General features: G+C 40.0%; 1 protein-coding gene across 2 annotated transcripts in view; it reads left to right on the forward strand.

The window, feature by feature from the left end:
* Positions 1-375: 375 nt before the first annotated feature.
* Rc3h1 (ring finger and CCCH-type domains 1) overlaps positions 376-21,301 on the forward strand; it is a 71,851-nt gene continuing 50,925 nt past the window's right edge. For both annotated transcript variants that reach the window (NM_001430820.1, XM_087581621.1), the window contains exon 1: positions 376-664. The gene's annotated coding sequence lies outside the window, so the exon portion shown is untranslated. The remainder of the gene's footprint in view (positions 665-21,301) is intronic.

Below are 21,301 nucleotides of genomic sequence, written 5' to 3' on the forward strand. Positions count from 1 at the left end.
GTAAAAAAGATGCTAGTAGAGGAAAAGTCCAGACCTGACAAAGTGACAAGCTCAGAGGCAGTGCGAGACTCCACAGGAGCGAGCTTACAAGCACCTCCTGGCCTCTTGCCTGCCGGGACTAAAGACACTGTGGCCCGGTAGCCCGGGAGGAGGTGGGACAAGTTTCTCCACTCGGGGCGCGACAGCGCTCGGGACAAGGGCGAGGCGCGTCGCCCGCTCCAGGCAGGGCGTTGGGGCCGGTGACTCAGAGCTTTCTTTCGGGCCCCGCCCTGAGCCGACCACGCCCCACCCTCGTTAGCCACGCCCCCACTTCGTTGGCCCCACCCCATGAGGCGGAGCCTCGCCCTTATCTCCGCCCCAGTCTCGGGGCGGGCCGGAGTCTGAGGAAGAGGAAGGGGACGAGGACAACGAGCGACGGGCGGCGGAGGACGCGGAGGAGGAAGGGGAGGCCGACCAACAAGATGGCCCCTGCTGCAGGAGCAGCCTCAGCAGCAGCAGGTGGGGGGCTGGAGGCGGCGCTGGCGGTGGCGGCTACGGCCGTGGTCCGGCGGCCTGGGACAGATTCAGAATCGATGGTGGCAGCGGCGGCAGCGGCGGCTGCCGCGACGGTGGCGACGGCCGCAGGGACTCGGAGCTGAGAGGAGCTGCTGCTCGGACCAGCGCGGTGAGCAAGTGGCGGACGGCAGTGTGGGAAGTGGGGCGGCCGCGGCCGAGAACAATAGGCAGCGGCTGCGGGGATGGGGCTGTCCTCACCCGCCCTGAGCTCGGGACCGGCCCCAGGGCTTGTCAGTGGCCAGCGTCCTTTAGGCCTCAGGCCTCCGCGTGCCTCTCGGAGGGCCTGCCGGGGTAGGTAGGCCGAGGGGCGGTGCGGACGCCGCCCTGGACGCGGGGAAGGCTGGGGAGGCTGGGGAGGCTGGGGCGGGAGGAGGGGGGTGTCCGAGGCTGGCCGGTTCCGCGGTCCCTCGGAGGACAGCCGGCGGGCGGAGAGTTTGCTCGCAGGAAATGTTGTTTGGACCCCTGTCTGTGCGGTGGGGGAGGGAGTAGGTGCCTGTAAACAGCCGCCGCTCTTGCCTAGCTGCCAGGCGTGGCTGCTCCCTCCCCAGCCCCCTTCCTCCCTTGGCCAAGTGGGTTTTAGGGTGTCGGTTTCCCTGGAGTTCCTGAAGATAAACCCTATTGGCCAAGGCGAAACCATGTGCAGGTGCCTTTTTCAAAAAGACTTATGTGTACAACAACCAACAACAAAAACATACAAAATGTGGTGGCTGGTAAAGGATGGAGTAGTAAGGGGTGGACCTTTCCTAACATCATTCTAGACATCAGGTCTCTGTAAACACCACTGTACTCACATCCCTGGTCAGAGGGAGCGAGCTGAAACAAGGGCTCTTTTGAAGCAGCAATAATGTAACTCTTGACATCCCAGAATAGTCTGTGAAACTGGAAACAAAGCCACTTACTGGCAACACGGAGACAGATTGTTAAGGTTTGAGCAGAACTTTTCCAACTAGCCGTTTTGAATCGTGTACAACAGAGGAAATACCATTAACCTCTTTGGTAAAGTGTGTATCTTCTGGAAGCGCTTACTCAGGAGAGAGAAGTGGTTCATCTGTCCCCTTAGGATTTCTTGTGTCTGTCTCATGTTCTAATAATTTTTTTTTTTTGCCAATTTGTCCTAAAATTGGAGAAGATCCTTTTCTTTCTGTTTGAAATTTCATATTTAAAGCCTACTTTCTAAGATTTCAGACACTTTTAGCCTGGCGTTATGATGCTTGCTTGTGAATCCTGGTACTCGGGAGGCTGAGACAGAGGATCCTGATTTCAAGACTGAAAAGACTAGTATCAAAAAACTAAGTGGGCCAACGAAACACCAGACAATAGAAACTTTTACTGGTAGTTTTCGAAAACAAAAACAGTTGTGCTTCTGTTTTAAGTGGCTAGTCTTAGGGTGAGGCACCTCCTTTTATATTATATTAGTATGTTATACTGCATAATATCTTTAAACTTAAAAGTTAACTATTTCTCCTAAATGTAATTTTTCAAAGCATTTACTACATACGTTTTCGAATGGAGGGGGAAAGAGGTAAATTTTATTCCAGTGTCTACCTGCAGATGCAGAAAATTGTTTTTAAAAGCTTAAAAACATTCAAGAAGACTGCTTAATATTAGCTTGCAGGATCTATATAGGGGCTTTGTGTTTCTTCCTTTCCTTTTATTGTTTTGGAGACACAGTGTTGGGGTAGGCCAGGTTGGGCAGGAATTAACAGTCTTCCTGTCCTAGCATCCTGAATGTGGCACTGAGTTAATATTCTTAAAAGGAAGGTTGACTTGTACAAAGAAGATATTGGTTGACAGCGCTTGCCAATTTCTAGGGTAATTTCCTAATTAAAATTTATCTCTGACTGTTAAAAGTATTGTTTAGTAATATGAAATTTAATTAGCAGTACTGGTTTCTAGTTCTATTGAGGAGTTGATAGTGAATAATTATATAAAACGCAAATTGAGTGATCTTGTATTAATATCTGTAAACTTATTTTATGCCTAGCATAATATTGTCATAGATGCTTTGATCTTTTGAATCATGGAGAAACAATTTTTGTAGAATATGGCTCCTGCTAATGTGATTGGGGGGAGGTGTGGCCAAGAATTTCAGAACACTTTGTTTTTGTTTTTGAAGAACTTAGACTGGTAGGTTTTCTTTTCATAGTGAATTTTATTAGACACAAAGTATCATGTGTATTGTAATGATACTTAAATTTATTTGTGGGCCTAAACATATTAGAAAAATTACATAATGCTAGTTTATGAGTTTATAAGTTTTCAGTTATGGAAAAAACTCTCATTGTTTCATCAATGACTTGTTAATGTTATTTGATACAACTTTTCTGAAAGTAAAGGCCTTCAACTAAGAGACCAGGGAGAGATGGTGCAGTCAGTGGGATAAGAGTGCTTGCTCAGTAGATGGGAGAATTTGAGTTCAGATTTCAGGCACTCATGTAAAGGGGGTGTGGTTGTGTGTACTGTGACCTCAGGACTGTGGTGGGCAAGAGACAGGAGAATCACTGGAGCTTTCCTAGCTCCAGGTTTCAGTAAGACACACATGCGCGTGCGCGCGCGCGCGCACACACACACACACACACACACACACACACGGGCACACACATACACTAACTACATGCACTAAAATCTTTTTGGGGGCAGGGGGTTGTCCAATATAGGGATTCTTTGTGTAGCCTTGGTTGTTCTGGAACTTACTCTGTAGGCCAAGCTGGTTTCGAACTCTTAGAAAGCCATCTGCCTCTGCCTCCTGATTGCTGGAATTAAAGGTTGTGCCACCCAGTCCAGCCTTCAAATTTGCATTTTCTTAGTAATATAAGAGTTAAGGGGTTGGGGATTTGGCTCAGTGGTAGAGCGCTTGCCTAGCAAGCGCAAGGCCCTGGGTTCGGTCCCCAGCTCCGGGAAAAAAAAAAAAAAGAGTTAAAATATGGGTTGGAGAGATAGCTTAGTGGTTAAGACCACTGTCTGTTCTTCAAGAGGTCCTGAGTTCAATTCCCAGCAACCATATGGTGGCTTGGAACCATCTACAATGAGATTTGATGCCTTTTTCTGGTACACAGGTATATGTGCAGATAGATCACATATACATGAGATAAATGAATTTTAAAGTGCTTTTAGTAACTGAAATTACTAAAAAAAAAAAAAGTTAAAATGTTTGGTTCCTGTGAAGAGATTGAAAGGGGGACTATTGTATATCATTAAAAAAATTACGGGGTTAGGGAGTATATGACTCTGGTAAAGTGCTTGCCTAGCATTCATGAGGGCCTGGGTTCTATCCCTAGCACATAAACCATTATCAACAACAACAACAAAAAAAAAAACAACAACAAAACAAAGCTGTGGGTAGTGGCTCTTTGCACTGTAGAGGTAGAAGCAGAAGGATCATTACAAATTTGAGGCTAATATGGGATACAGAGTAAGTTCCAGATGAGTCTGAGTCTGGACTAGAATGTGGCCCTGCCTCAAGAAAACAAACAAAAACCTGTATGTATGTATGTATGTATGTATGTATGTATGTATGTATGTATGTATGTATGTATGTATGATGTTTGAGAGCATATTCATTAAAACCATTTACTCCTACTTATGTTGCATTAATGATTGCATTGTTATCCTTACTTCACATACAGAATCACGGTTAGAAGCAGCTAAGTAAATAGCGAAAAGGTCATATACTTAATAGATAAGAGTATGCTCAAACCTAAGTCTTCTGACACAAAGTAGCTGCTTTACAGCCATTACATGTGTCATTATTAAACCTGAAAATATCTTCTGTATTGACAGATTTCTTTTCCCACTGTGCATGTTTTATAATGTTGTACTTGATCCCTAACTTTCTGTTAACTTGTACATTGTCAATACTTATATGATCAAGAAGGTATAAATTTGAACCCTTAAAGACATGCTTATTTTTTTAGCCGGTCCAAATGCTATAAAATAGGAGTATTAATATTTTTATCTTCAGTTTTTATTTTATGTATATGAATGAGTGTATGTATGTACACCATTCTGGTTTCTCAGCTATCAGAAAAGGCTATCAGATCCTCCGGATGGTTGTAAGCTGCCATAAGGATACTAGGAGCCAGACTCAGGTTCTCTGCAAGACCAACAGGTGCTCTTCTTAACCTCTGAGCCATCTCTTCAACCCCTAGAAATTCATATTTTTAGCAAGACATATTTTTGGCATTGTTACAGCTTGCTATATAATTACTACATTATACCTTTAGATTACTTAATGAAAAATTAAAAATAACTTTAATAATGTTTAATGTTGTTAAAGCTAGGTCATCTGATACTTGAGCTTCTTCATTGATAAGTCTCCCCACCCCCTTAATGCCAAAGATAATTTAGAAGTCTATGATGTCTTCAAGAACTTACGGACTTAATATTATGGAATTTGATGGGATCTAATAAGTCTATTTTTCATATATCTTTAAAGTGGTCAGTCTCTTACAAAGTGAAGGATAAACTGTTAACTGATCCCTGTTTGGTGACTGTCTCAGGTCAGGATGTTCCTTGGCAGGGTTTTCTGACCTAGTTTAGCTTTGGCTCTGACTATATTTATGCTCAGGGGTTAGGTATTCTTCAGGATTGAGTTCAGAAAGACTTCTCAGATTGGCCTACACCAGAAGATTCGGATTTTAAAATCAGCATGCTTCCTAGGATGTGATTTAATACCTGGTTAAGGCTGGAATCTCTAAGCTCTCTTTGGAGGTTAGAGTATAAGAATAGTTCTTCCTGTCTCATGCCACCAGCACATGTATGTGCCACATGCCACTGTGTCTTCAGGTTCTAGAGATCTGAACTCAGGTTCTCATGCTTACATGACACTGAGACATTTCCTCAAATCAAGCCCCTAGTCTATCAGTCTGTCTGTCTGCCTGCTTGCCTACATACTTTTTTTTTTAAAGATAAAGCATCTCTCTGTATATCTCTGTCTCTCCCTCGTGTGTGTGTGTGTGTGTGTGTGTGTGTGTGTGTGTGTGTGTGTGTGTGTGTGTGTATAAAATGCAGGTGCTCACAGAGTCCAGAAGAGGGTTTCAGACCCTCTGGAGTTGGAGTTGTCCAGTATGGAGGGGTACTGGGAACTAAACTCAGATCATCTGGAAGAACTGAGCCATCTCTGCAGCCCCTTCCATTGTTTCTTAATGCATACAGAAATCTTGAGATGTGAACAGAGGAGCCAGACCTGACGGTATAGTCCATAATCCCAGCATTGGAGAGCATGAGTCAGAAGGATGACAAGCTCAAGGTCAGTCTAGGGAACATGGAGAGTGCTAGGCTAGTTCGGACCAAAGGACTTAGTGAGTCTCTTTGAAAAATGTCTTATTCATAATTATGTGAAATTTGATTACTTTTTGTGTAGTTCTATAGTAGGAAAAAGTTGGTAATTAAATGTGAGAGTAGAAGAACTATAAGTAAGATATTTAACAAGGAGAGTAGTAAAATAAATTACCCACAACAACCACACATGTTTATCTTAGAGCAGCAGCTCACTGCCTAGTACCTGTAGACTCTTAAGAATATCATTAAATATTATAGTATGCCATATATCAGTCCTGATGATGAATTCAATGTGGAAACTATTAAAATATTTTTGTAATTTTGAAAAATCATAAAAAATTATAAAATGTATAGCAGAACAGAGAATAGTAGTTTGCTTTGTTTTGTTTGAGATAGTCTCCTGTAGTCAAGGCTGGCTTCAAAATCTGCTTTGTAGCCAACTTCTTATCCTCCTACCTTTATCTGATCCTTCTGCCTCCACCTCCCAAGTCCTGGAATTGCGGGTGTGCTCTACCACACCTAGTTTTTATGCTAGTTCTAAAGTCCCAGGCTTTATGCATGGTAGGGAAGCATGCTACCATTAGCCACATTCCCCCAGCATAAGTAGACAGAAACTGTTAGAGCATACACTTTCAAATAAAAACTACCCAACTGCTTTTTTTTTTCCAATTATTTTTTTAATTTGCGTGTGTGTGTGTGTGTGTGTGTGTGTGTGTGTGTGTGTGTGTGTGTATGTGCGCGCGCGCCTGAGTGTATGAATGAAGACTAAATGGGTACAAGTGGAGTCCACAGGAAGCCATTGGATCCCCTGGAGCTGAAGTTAATGAAAACTGGGGTTTGCGTTCTTGGAACTAAACCTGGGTTTTCTGCAAGAGAAGCAAATACTCTTAACCCCTGAATCATCACTCTAGCTCCATTAATCATCCTTTAACTTAACATTTTATCATTTCTCATCCTTAAGTAGAAATAGTAATACAACTTCTTAAGATTATTTAGAAGTTTAGACGACATAAGTATGTCTTTAGAACATACCTGATAATAAATCCCACTCCATAAATGTCATATTCCCCTCTTCATTCTGACAACAGAATAATAGTCTAGATATACTCATCTAGACTATTTGAGAAAGTTCTTTAAACATTAATGCTCAAACTGCATTTTAAAAGTCATTGTATAAGGGGCTAAAGAGATGGCTTAGTGAGTGGTTAAGAATACTGGGAGGCAGAGACAGATCTGGATGAGGCCAGCCTGGTGAAATAGCATCAGGCACTACTTAGGCCCTGTCTCAAAAATCAAACAAATAAAATGCATACTGTTGCAAAGAGCATGAGTTCTCTAGTGCTCATACTGTGACTTACAACTGCCTGAAATTGTAACTCCAGGGGTTCTGATCCTCTTCTGATCGCCATAGGCCCATCCACTCATGTATACACATCACATAGATACACATATACACATAGTCTTCAAAAATTAAATTAAAAAAAACTTTGTACAGTTTAGAATTAACTGGGTGAGTGATGGTCAGAAATTAATCAGAAATGAAGTAATTTTTAATATTGCCATTGTCATTTTTTTCCCATTTTCAGTTCGTTGTTTCAGTTTTGTTGGTTAGTTCGGTTTTTTGTTTTTGAGACAGAGTTTCTCTGTTGTAACCTTGGCGGTCTTGGCATTCACTCTGTAGACTATACTGGTCTTGAACTTACAGAGATCCACCTGCCTCTGCCTCCTGAGATCCTTTGCTGGGATTAAAGGCATGAGCCACCAGTACTGGCTTTTCTTTTTTTGTTTTAATGTGTAAGAACTACTTGCTTAGTGCCCTTGGGTGCTATTAAGAAGATGTTAGATTCTTTGGAGCTAGAGTTATAGAAGGTTGTGACATCTCTCCAGCTCCCTCCCAATCTTTTGAGTTTTATTTTGGAATTTGTTGTTTGATATCAGCTGTTAGCTATATGAAATTTGGAGGTGCTGGTACAAGGTATGCAATGTCTGTGATGTATGTGCCCTACAGAATGTTCAGCCAGAAGAGAATGTTGGGCATTTTATGATATTGAGAGAGTGTCTCTCAGAGAACCCAGCTGGCTGCTTTTGTGCTGGTTAGCTGGCCAACAAGCAGGCTTCTAAGAACCTCCAGTTTGTACCTGGGAATGCTGGGCTTATAGACAGGTATAGGCAATGCTCAGTTTTTTTGGGTTTTTTTGTTTTGTTTTGTTTTTTGTTTGTTGTTTTTTAATGTTGGAACTGGGGATTTAAACTCAAGTACTCGGTGTCACAGCAAAATGTTCATTCATATCCACTAAACCATCTCTCCAGCACCTTGAATTTAAGCTTTTTAAGTAGATTTTAATTAAAATTTTTTTGAGACAGGATCTCACCATGTAGCTCTGGCTGTCCTAGAGCTCACTCTGTAGACCAGGTTGGCCTCAAACTCAGAGAGATCCACCTGCTTCTCTTCTGCCTGCCTACTCTTGGAATAAAGGTGTGTGCCATTACACCTGGCAATAGATTTTATTTTTAAAAAATATTTTATATGTTTATTTAATTAAGTTTTGGTTAAATAAAATTTAAAATTTAGTTCAATTGTACCAGCATATTTCAGAATACTAGTAGTCATAGATAGCTAGTACATATCTTTAGTCCCAGCACTCCAGAGCATATGTCACAGCAGACATGTGAGTTCAAGACCAGTCTAGTCTATATGGAAAGTTCAGGCCAACTAGGACCACATAGTGAGACTGTCCTCAAAACTAAAAGGTTAAGGGTTCTTAGAGTATTTTAGGAAATGTCATTTTATTTTGTAGGTCTCCTATTCATAAAAATCTGCTCATGGGGCCTAGAAAGATGGCTTAGTGGTTAAAAATGAGTACTGCTTTTTCAGAGGACCCCAATTTGGTGCCCAATTACCTGCTGTAATTACAATTCCAGAGGTTCTGATACACCTCCTACCCTCCTTGAGCATCTGCACATATATGGGATACACACAGATGATTTTTAAAAATAAAAATGAATCTTGAAAAAAAAATCAACTTGCTTATAAGAGCACCAAAAAACTTTCCAAATCACTTTCTGCTGGTAGAAATAAAATTTGATACATTTTGGTATATGAAAGTCAATAATGCTGTGTTTAAATCTTCTTAAAAACATATAAGAACAACTTTCAATGTCAATAGAGCCTAGAATAGGTTATACTTTCTGTTTGTGTATATAGACATGCACACATGCATATACATTTATTTATTTTAAACTTTATTATAATAGCAAATAAAAATCACACACCAAAATTGACTAGACCCAAAGACTATAAAACTCTGAATTTCTACACAGAGTGACCATTTAGAAAGGAAACTGGAACTTCACATTGAATTTTATTCTTTAGCTAGTGAATATATTTTATGTGCTTATCTACCAGCAAAACAAACAATATCCATGACAGAGAACTAGAAAAACAACTAACTTTGTATCTTCTTTCATAATTCATGTTCATTACCTATATTAAATCTTCCTTATTACTTAATATTTAGTCTTTCTTGTTCTCTTTTCTACATGTTGTACTGTACCCACATGTATATTTATTTACATATATAATTTAATAATATGTTAATGCATAGTATACATATATTATTGGCTAGATTCTACATGAAGGAGAACATGAGTTATTTTTCTTTCTGAGATTATGTGGTCTTGTTTAATATTAAATATCCTAAGTCTATCCATTTTTCCTTCAGTTTGGGGAAGGTTGAGACAGGATTTCTCTGTGTAGCCCTGGCTGTCTTAGAACTCACTCTGTAGACCAGACTGTCCTCAAACTCACAAGAGACCCACTTATCTCTCTGCCCTCCAAGTGCTGGGATTAAAGGTATGCTTTATTGTCTGGCTTTTCCTGAAATTTTTGTAATTACATTTTTCTTTAGAGCTGAATGGTATTCCATTGTATATTTATATAAAATTTTTATTGTCCGTTCATGTGTTGGTAGACAAGTAGGTTCATTCTAATTCTTTACTTTAGTAAATAAAGTAATACACGTGGGGATGCAGATATTTCTATGGTAGAATATAGTTTTCTGAGTTTGTGCCTAAGAGCAAAATAGCAGGGTCATATGGTAGTTCTATTTTTAATTATTTCAGAAATTCCAAGCAAATTTCCACAATGGCTGTACTAATATGTATTTCCACCAATGGTGAATAATCAACCCTTCCTCACCACATCCTCTCCAACATATGCCAAGTGTATTGGTGACAGCCATTCTGATTGAGGTGAGGTCGTTATTGCAAAGTAATTTAATTTCCTTTCCCCTGATGGCTAAGGATTTTGAACATTTTTAAAAAAATAGTTATTGGCTATTTATATTTTCTTTCCTTTTCTTTCTTTTTTATTTTATTTTATTTTATTTTTTTTGTGTGTGTGTGTGTCTGTCCCGGTTTATTTGCCCCTTTGCTAGTTGACAATTTTGTTTCCTTGGTATTGAATTTCTGGAACTCTTTGTAAAGCTGCATATTTAGTCCCTGGTCTAAAGTGTAGCTGGTAAAGATTTCTCCCATAGGCTGGTTTGCTCTGCTAATTGTTTCCTTTTCTGAATAGAAACTTTGATTTCGAGAAAACTTCTCAACAAAGCTCTGCTCTTCTGGAGCTGGCTCTGTAGACCAAGGTTCATTGATCTCCTGCCTCTGCCTCTCTAGTGCTGGAATTAAAGGTGTACACCATGATGCCTGGCAAATTTTAAGTTGAATTTTTTGTACTAGATGAAAGACACTCTTCTGAAGGCAGGATCCAGTTTTGCCAGCACCGTTTGTTGAACAGACTGTCTTTTCCAGTGTATGTATTTCCTCTTTTGTCAAAAATTAAGTGGGCATAGCTTTGTTGTTTTATTTCAGAGTAGTCCGTTGTACTCCATTAATCTTCCTGATTTTATACTCTCACCAGGTTCTCTTTATGACTGACTATAATAGCCCTTTAGCATAATTTGAGGTTGAGTGTTGTAATGGCTCTAGCATTCTTGTTACTTCTTTGGTTATTCATGGTCTTTTGTGGTTCTATATGTATTTTTGTTTTTTTGTTTTTTTGTTTTTGCTAAATCTGTGAAATAGAACAGAATTTTGATAGGTTTTGTATTAACTTTAAATTAGTTTTGGTAGTATAGCCTTCCCATAATATTAATTCTGCCAAACTAGGAGAATGAACTCTTTCTGTTGTCTGTTAATCTTCTGTAATTTTTCTCTCTTCTTGTAATTTTTCTGTCTTGAAGTTTGTTTTGCTTTCACTTCTTTGATTAGATATATTCTCAAATACTTAAATTTGGCATGTGTGTTTGCATGTGTATTGTGGAGTATTCATGAAGTTCATAGGACAACTTGAAGAGTTGGTTCTCTGTTTCCTGTGGGTTCCAGGTTAAACTCAGGTTGTCAAACTTGAAGACAAGTGTTTTTATTTTGATGAGCCATTGTGCTTGGCTCTGGGACTCATTTTGGAGCTTAGGTTGGACAGAGGTAGGAGGATCACAAGTCTGAGGCCAGCACAGTCTACAAAGCAAGTAGCAGGCTACAGAGAGACCCTGTCTCAGAAAACTAAGAGTTGCAGTTAGAGCATTATTGGCAGTTAAGAGGCTGGCTGGCTGTTCTAGAATACCTGAGTTCAATTCCCAGCATCCACTTGGAGGCTCAAACCATCTGTAACTTACGTCATGATCTTACACTTTATTTTGGCCTCTTTGGTTCTAGGCACACAGTGGTATACATAGGTACATATAGGCAAAACCTTCTTACATATAAAAATAACTAAATACAATCTTGATGAATGGCCACCCGTTCTACCATTTTCCTTCTACAGTCATATGGGAGACCACAGCTGGGCTGCATCTGTGAGTTACACAATGTTTGAAGGGGACAGTGTTGGAGATTCTGCCCACGGGAAGCCATCAATGGTGGACAGATTTTTCCATGGCTTGAACAGATTTATCAGTCCTGGCTGGGCAGTTCTACTCTTACACAGTTATCTGGTGGGTTGGGACACTGAGCCCGAGTTTTGTCTACATGGAGTTTACCTGTTACAGGATTCGTACTTTATGACCTATTCCTTGGGAACTTACTACCTAAACCCTTTCATAATGTTTTTTCTCGAAAAATATATCCTTCCTTGATGGTAGACTCAAATAGCAACCTTTCATTACCAACCAACTAATGAGGAGTTTAGTTCCTTCATTTGAAAGCTTCCAGAATTAAAGTTTTGACATGCAGCTACAAAAGGCATTCTTGTGGCTAAGGTTTGAGTCTTCATCATGCTTTTCTGTATCACAGCGGAGAGGCAAACAATGCACACGATTAACACAGAAAGGGGAGTTACAAAGGGAAGGATGACCAGCTCCTTAGAAGCTGGACTGAATTGGTCACATATATTCAAGATCGGTTTTGAGCCATTGTAACAATGCCTTTTTCACATTAAAAGGTTGATTGAGAAGAAGCTGAATTTTGAAAAGTCTCAATGATTTGTATTTGAAATACCAGATTCTTGGAAAAACTGATATTTAAACCAAGTTGCATTGATTTCTTTTTTAGTGATGAACAGATGTTTGGAACAGACAGAATTGTACTGACCATAGCCCTGGGAGGCCAAACAGGTGGCAGCCCAAGAAAATAGGAGGGAAGATGGGATGCAGCCCTGGGGAGGTGCCCTCCTAACCATGAGGAGGTCACTCCTCTGTGCTAGAGGGACATGCCAGCCTGCTTCCTGCTTCCTGCTTCCTGCTTCCTGCTTCCTGCATGTGAAAAATAATGTAATGCTTTGAGGGTGTTCTTCACATAGCTCTGTGGGGTTCCTGAATTTCATCTCACTAGAGATGCTCCTCAAGTTGGCATCTGTCAATGACTCAGAGCTCTGTTCTGAACTATGATTGCTTTTGAGGGCCTGGAATTATAAATATATATTATATTTTAATTGTTTGAAAATTTTGCTTTTTTTCCTTAACGTTGATGATGGGTTAATTAATAGTTTGCAAAATTCAGGGCAGAGAATTTCCATAATGTAATCAGTTCCAGGAACATGTCTGGGCATAGTAAATATTCAAGGTTTTTTTTTTGGTTTTGTTTTTTTAATGGCTAAGAGTATCGATCAAAAAGTAGTATGAACCTGAACCTCTGGGATCTAGCTCCCAGAAACTGAACCACCAACCAAAGACACACAGGGACTGGAATGAGGCCCCAGCACATATGTAGCAGATGTGTAGCTCAATCTCCCAACAACTGGAGCAGAGCCTCTCTCTACAACTGTAGCTTGACTGTAGTATTCCGTCCCCAACAGGGCTGCCTTGTCTGGCCTCAGTGTGAAAGGATGTATCTAATCTGGCAGAGACTGCCAGTTGGGGGGATATGGAGGGGGGACACCCTCTCAGAGAAGGGGAGGAGGGATGAGAGGAGGGTCTTAATGAGGGGAGCACAAGAAGGGAACAGCGCTTAGGGTTTAATTTAAAAAAGTAGTTGTTATGGGAAAGGATGTTGATATAAAAGATAAAGTATCTCCTCTTATCTAACAAAAAGAATGTTTTAAGTGATAGGAGAGGAATGATTACCAGATTGTGTACATAATAGCCTGTCTAGTGTTATCAGAAAAGAAGGAATTTCTTGTTCAGAAAAAAGAGACTGCATAGCCTGTTTTCTCAGCAGGATAAGATCCCAGGGAGGCAGAGGCAGAAGGATCAGGAATTCAAGATCAGCCAGGGGTGCAAGAGACCCTGTCTCAAAAAGCCAAATAAACAAAAGAATGTATGTTTAATTGTCATGGAGCTTTTAAATATTAGTGTCACAGCATATTACCTTTGCTCCAGTTTCCTTATCTATAAAAATAATAGTGCTTTTAGCATCATTTTGAGGATTAAATTAGATGGTACATATAATACATTTAGTCTCTTTCTTCCTCTTTTCTTGTTTTTGTTGGTGGTTGTGGTAGTGGTTTTTTGTTTTGCTTTCAAGATATGATTTCTCTGTGTATCCCTGGCTGTCCTGAAACTCAATCTGTAGACCATACTGGCCTTAAAGTTAAGAGATCTGCCACCTCTGCCTCTTGAGTGTTGGGAATAAAGATGTGCACTACCACCCAGCCTTAGAATTATTCTTTATACAGAAAATGTACTCATCTATCTTTTATTCCTGTTTCAAAACAGGGTCTCTTGTAACTCAGGTTGGCCTTGAATTCAGTATATAGCTACTACAACTGCTTAAATTATAGGCAAGTCTCACCATTCTTGTTGAAGAGCCTCTATATTTATCAAATTTAAGTTTTAGTGGTGGTGATTATTTGTATAAGTAAAACAGGGTGTTTGATGTTGTAACTTGTGGAATGTGGTGGCTTGTATGAAAGTGGACTAGCAGTGAGAAGGGGATTGAGGTGAGAATATTTATTTTCTATTATATTTCAGAAGATGTTGGGGATTGAACATAGGGTATCATGTATGTAAATAGTCTACTATTAATCTATACTCACAGTCACTAGAATATTGGGGTGTTGTTTTGTTGTGTTTTAAGAGTTTTAGTTTCCTGGTAGTACAAAAGCAAAAAATTGGAAATTGCCCTGGCTTGCCTTCTACTCATGGAGTTCTTCCTGTGTCTACTTCCCCAGTGCTGAAATTAAAGGTGTGTACCAGCCCAGAATGAATTTGGAGTCAGTCTGTCTCTGTCTCTGTCTCTCTGTCTCTGTCTCTCTGTCTCTGTCTCTCTGTCTCTCTCTCTCTCTCTCTCTCTCTCTCTCCCTGCCCCCCTCTCGGTCGGTCGGTCGGTCGGTCGGTCGGTCGGTCTGTCTGTCTGTCTGTCTGTTTGAGGCAGAGTTTCTCTGTGTACACTTGTCTGTCCTGGAACTCACTATGTAGACCAGGCTGGTTTCACACTCAGAAAAGACTTGCATCTCCACCTCCCAGCTTGATTTTGGTATTTACTTTTTAGATTGTTCATTGTTGTATAGAAGCAAATTCTTTTTGAGAATTGATCTTGTACTTTGTACTTCATTAACTTTTTGGTTCTATCTAGAATATCAGGACATCTGTGAGCAGACAGCTTTAGTTCTCTATTCTCTTTGGTGCCTTTTATTTCTTTTTACTGTGTGGTGTTTTTGGTTTGTTTGTTTGTTTTATTGTTCATATAATACACTTTGATTCTACTTACCTCCACCCATTACCAATTCTTCCCCCTAACTACTGTTAGTTTCCCCCTCCCTGAAAATGTTAGGAATTGTCTAGGAGATGATTTGACCTGGCTTGAATAGAAACTGATTTCTTTTTTTGTTTTGTTTTTGTTCGTTTTTTTGCTAACTCCTTGGGTCTTACTTAGGTGGGAGGTTTCTACCTTTATCATGCTTGGACTCAAATTTATTTAGGAGCTCAAAATAGCTTCTGAACAAAGACTTGAACCTTGGACCCTCAGATTAAAAATCTGATGCTCTATCAACTGAGCTATCCATACATATGTTTATCTGGTTCTTAATGTTTTTAAAATGTTTATTTTTATGTGTTTGGATGTTTTGCCTGGCTGTATGACTGTATACCATGTACTGTGAGGTTCGAGTTGGACCTCTACTGGAACCCCTTGAATGAGACTCATGAAGGCAGTGATCAATGCAAAAGCAAGAGGCTTATTATTCCAGCACGTTGGGGTCGCCCCCTTCGAGAGGGAGACGACCCTGAGCAGACTCTAACAGGGAGTTATATACCTTTGATAAGGGCAGATTTCAAATAATAAGGGCAGAATTCAAGCAATCGTAGCTAGACAGGGTACTATTGGTGGGGCAAAGCAACCTTCAGGCTGACTGGTGGTCAGTGAACTGTTTGAGACTTTCCACAGGGGTCAGCTGGGAATCACAGGTGGCTTTGTCTGATAGTTGGCTCGTAGTTGTTCCAGAAACTAAGCTGGGTCTACTCTTCCTGGAAGGGAAGGGCCTTAGTGCTAGGAGGTTTGTGGTGGGATTTTCCCACTGGCCTTAGATTGACCCCAACTCTGACTCTTTCAGTACATGCAGTGCCCAAGAGGAAGGTCTCGGATGTTCTAAGGCTTCAGGTATAGATGACTGTTCGTCATCATGTGACTTCTGGGACTTGAACCTAGGTCCTTTACGAAAGCAGTCAGTACTCTTATCAGCAGCTGAATCATCTCTCCAGTCCCTGGTTCATAATCTTAAAGGGGATGGATTCTTTACTTTTTCCCTATTAAGTATGAAGTTTAAAAATAAAAATAGAGGGAATTCCCTTATAAGTTCTTTGGAATGTTTTATATTAAAAGATCACTGAGTTTTATCAACTATATGTTCTATATTTATTAAAACAATTGTAGAGTTATTTATTTATTTATTTGGTTTGGTTATTCTGTTGCTGTGGTGTAATACAACAAGTGTGTGAAAGTTATTTTTACAGCTCTGTATTCAATATCCAGTACTAAAAAAGGAGGAAGGAAAGGGGTAAGATACAGTAGTTTTGTTGTAATTTGCCATCAGGAGATAAGAGGAAAAGTAGTCAGAGATGATTCTTCATACTTCTGTCACAGGTAGTCTGCATGCTGTTGACAACAAAAGCAGAAGATAGATGGACAGTGATGGTGGATGCCTTTAGTTCCAGTACTCAGGAGGCAGAGGTAGGCAGATCTCTGAGTTCAGGCCAGCCTGGTCTACAGAGAGAGAGAGTTCCAGGGCAACACAGTGAAACCCTGCCTCAAAAAACAAAAACAAGACAAAATAACAGCAACAAAAATGCAAACAAAAAAAGAAAGATTTATTAGAGATGAGGTGGTTTTAGGCATAGGGAGATTGAGGCCCTAGCTAGACACACAGTCCTATCATTCAAAAGAGATATCTGCAATGCTATTTTCAAAGTTAGCTGGACCTAGTTGGTAGTAGAAACCATAAAAATGGACTAAACCATTGTAGAGAACTTAGAAAAGAGAATTGAAGAATTTCTGAGGAACCACCAATAATTAATCCAATGAGGAGAAGAGAAGAATGCAGTGGTTTGACATTTAGTAACTACTTGGACAGAATTTTAAATAAAAGACAAATTGGGCAGCATTTGAGAAATATAGAAAGAGTTAAAATAAGAATTGAGTGGTAATAATTGTTTTTCAGGAAAAAGCCCTTTGTATGTTTAAGAGTTGTTACAAATTGGTGGCTAGCATGGTGGAGTGATAGTTTGAACATGAACAATGAGAAGGCAAATGGAATGGTAGAGCCTAGAAGGCTGGCAGAGATTGCAGGAAGGCTTCGCTTAGTTTGAGGCAGAGTTGCATTATGCAGTGCTGGTTTGTCTGGAAGTCAAAGGCATCTGCCTGCCTCTGTCTTCCCAAGGCAGGGACAAAAGGCCTGTGCCCAAGGAGATTTTTCTTTTCTTTTTTAAAATAAGAAACGAAGGTTGGAGACATTTTCCCAGTGTAACCAGAAAGTTATACTTTTTTATACATATTATTGACAAGAATTAGTAAAGGGGGACAAATTGAAGAAACTACAGAATTAAGAACTGTTTATCAATCTGAAAAATGAACTGTGTGTAATTAGATTTTCTTTTCATTGTGAACATTTGTCACTCCATTCATTGTTATTATTTGCCAATCAGACTTGTCATTGTGATTAAAATAACTTTGGGGACTGGATGACAAACCATCAATCTACCATTTTACAGCCAGGCATGATGGCATAATGTCAAGATCTTACCTTAGCCTGAACTACACAGTGAGACCCTGCCTAAGAAAAATAAAATAAATTTTGCAGAGAAGGGCTGATTTTAAAAGATAACTTGAACTGATTGTTAAATCTCTAAGCTTTGTTCACAAAGCTTTTACTTGAGAATATTATGACTTAGAAAAGTTGTGTAATTAAGAAGTATCAAGGTTCTAGAGAGATTTGTTAACTATTAAAAGTTAACTAGGCAGCCTGGTCTACAAAGTGAGTTCCAGGATAGTCAGGGCTACACAGAAAAGCCTTATCTTGAAGACCCATAAATAAATTAATAAACAAGCAGTTTATCTTGCTTTGCATAGGACTCAAGTTCAGTTTCTAGCATCTGTGTCTGGCAGTTCATGGCCACCTGGGGTTCCAGCACCCTCTTCTGACTTCAATGGGCACTTGCAGCTCACATATACATACCCTAACAGACTCACAAAACATAACTTAAAAATGAATTTCTTTCAAAATTAAAAAGGTGGCAACAGCTATCACAAAGAAAACCAATTTTAAGAATGCATGTTTTAGCTGACCTGGTCCCACAGCTCTCTGTACCCAAATCCTGTGGGGTAGAGAGCTGGACTCAGAAGTACAGGCAATCCTGAAAGCTCAGGGGAGACCACCATTTCTGTTCGCATCCCTGGCCCAAGAGGAATCCACCTAAAGTCCTTTGGGACAGGATCCTTTGGGTTTCTGCCTGCTCCCAGAGCTGACCTGACCCCACAGCTCTCTCAGAACTTCAAACAATCCTGAGAGCTCAGGGGAGACCACCAGTTCTGCTCATCTTCCTGGCACAAAAGGAACCCACCTGGAGCCCTCTGGACACAGGAACCTAGAAGCAGTCAGGGATAGGATCCTTCTAGTCTCTGCCTTGCACAGAGCTGAAAGCCAATCTCCAGGAACTCTGACACACCTGAGAGCAGAGGTAAGACCACCACTTCTGTTCCAAGGGACCCACCTGGAGCCCTCAGGACACAGGAACCCAGGAACAGTCTGGGACAGGATCCTTCCGGTTTCTGCCTGCGCCTGGAGCTGACTCTGGGAGGGAGCTGGTCTCCAGGAGTGCTGATACACAGGCTTACAGGAGGGTCAAGTCACTGTCAGAGACAGCAAGACAAGAGGAAATTCCAGGAACTTAAGCAACAGAAACTAAGACTACTTGGTATCATCAGAGCCCAGTTCTCCCACCAAAGCAAATACTGGATATTCCACACACCAGAAAAGTAAAATTTGGATTTAAAAATCACATCTCATGATGGTGCTAGAAGGACATAAATAGCAACCTTAAAGAAATACAGGACAACAGAGGTAAACAAGTAGAAGCCCTTAAAGAGGAAACACAAAAATCCCTTAAAGAGTCACAGGAAAGCACAACCAAACAGGTGAAGGAATTGAACACAACTATTCGGGATCTAAAAATGGAAATAGAAACAATAAAGAAAGCACAATGGGAGACAAACCTGGAGATAGAAAAACCTAAGAAAGAGATCAGGAGTCATACACTCAAGCATCAACAACAGAATACAAGAGATAGAAGAGAGAATTTCAGGTGCAGAAGATACCATAAAAATCATTGATACAACCATCAAAGATAATGTAAAACACAAAAAGCTCCTAGCCCAAAACATCCAAGAAATCCAGGACACAATGAGACGATCAAACCTAATGATAATCAATATAGAAGAGAGCGAAGATTCCCAACTTAAAGGGCCAGTAAATATCTTCAACAAAATTATGGAAGAAAACTTCCCTAACCAAAAGAAAGAGATGCCCCTAAACAGACATGAAGCCTACAGAACTTGAAATGAATTGAACCAGTGAAGTAATTCCTGCTGTCACATAATAGTCAAAACACTAAATGCACAAAACAAAGACTATTAAAAGCAGTAAGGGTAAAAGGTCAAATGACATATAAAGGCAGACCTATCAGAATTACACCAGACTTCTCACCAGAGATGATGAAAGCCAGAAGAACCTGGACAGACGTCATACAGACTCTAAGAGAACACAAATGCCAGCCCGGGCTACTATATCCAGCAAAACTATCAATTAACAGAGATGGAGAAACCAAGATATTCCATGCCAAAACCAAATTTACACAACATTTTTCCACAAATCCAGCCCTATAAAGGATAATAAATGGAAAATTCCAACACGAGGAGGGAAACTACACCCTAGAAAAAACAAGAAAGTAATCTTCTTGCAACAAATCCAAAAGAAGAGAACCGCACAAACATAATTCCACCTCTAACAACAAAAATAACAGGAAACAACAATCACTATTCCTTAATATCTCTTAATATCACTGGACTCAATTCCCCAATAAAAAGATATAGACTTACAGATTGGATATGTAAAGAGGACCCAGCACAAACCTCAATGACAAAGACAGGCATGACCAAAGAGTAAAAGGGAGGAAAACAATTTTCCAAGCAAATGGTCCCAAGAAACAAGCTGGAGTCACCATTCTAATATCCAATAAAATTGACTTTCAACCAAAAGTTATCAGAAAAGATAAGGACGGACACTTCATGTACATCAAAGGAAAAATCCACTACGATGAACTCTCAATCTTAAATATCGATGCTTCAAATACAAGGGCATCTACATTCATAAAAGAAACCTTACTAAAGCTCAAAGCACACATTGTACCTCAAACAGTAATAATGGGAGACTTCAACACCCCACTCTCATCAATGCACAGATCATAGAAACAGAAACTACAGAGAGACATGGAGAAACTAACAGGTTATGAACCACATGGATTTAACAGGTATCTATAGAACATTTCATTCTAAAACAAAAGAATATACCTTCTTTTCAGCACTTCATGATACCTTCTCCAAAATTGAACATATAATAGGTCACAAAACAGGCCCCAACAGATAGAAGAAGATTAAAATAATCCCATGCATCCTATCAGATCACCACAGACCAATGCTGATCTTCAATAACAACAAAACCAACAGAAAGACCACATACACATGGAAGCGGAACAACACTCTACTCAATGATAACTTGGTCAAGGAAGAAATAAATAAAGACTTTTTAGAATTTAATGAAAATGAAGGCACAGCACATCAACATTTATAGAACACAATGAAAGCAGTGCTAAGCTGGAAAGATGGCTCAGAGGTTAAGAGCACTGTCTGCTCTTCCAGAGGTCCTGAGTTAAATTCCCAGCAACCACATGGTGGGTGGTTCACAACCATCTGTGGTAAGATCTGGTGCCCTCTTCTGGCCTGCAGGCAGAAAGCTACACACACACACACACACACACACACACACACACACACACACACACACACACAACTTCCAAGAAAAAAAAGAAAAGAAAGCAGTGCTAAAAGGACAACTCATAACTCTTGAGTGCCTCCAAAAAGAAATTGGAGAGAGCATATACTAGCAGCTTGACGGCATACCTAAAAGCTCTAGAACAAAAAGAAGCAAATACACCAAAGAGGAGTTATACGAAGAATCTGCAAAACAAGGAGCTGGTTCTTTGAAAAAATGAACAAGATAGATAAACCCTTAGCTATACTAACCAGAGGGCACAGAGAGAGTATCCAAATTAACAAAATCAGGAATGAAAAGGGAGACATAACAGAATCTAAGAAAATTTTTAAAAAATCACCAGAGCCTACTAGAAAAACTTATATTCAACAAAACAAAAATCGGGACGAAATGGGCAATGTTCTAGACAGATCCCAGGTACTAAAGTTAAATCAGGATCAGATAAATCATCTAAACAGTACCATAACTCCTAAAGAAATAGAAGCACTTAGGAAA

This window comes from Rattus norvegicus, chromosome 13 (assembly GCF_021556685.1).
Source record: "Rattus norvegicus strain SHRSP/BbbUtx chromosome 13, alternate assembly SHRSP_T2T, whole genome shotgun sequence".
Classification (NCBI taxonomy): Eukaryota; Metazoa; Chordata; class Mammalia; order Rodentia; family Muridae; genus Rattus; species Rattus norvegicus.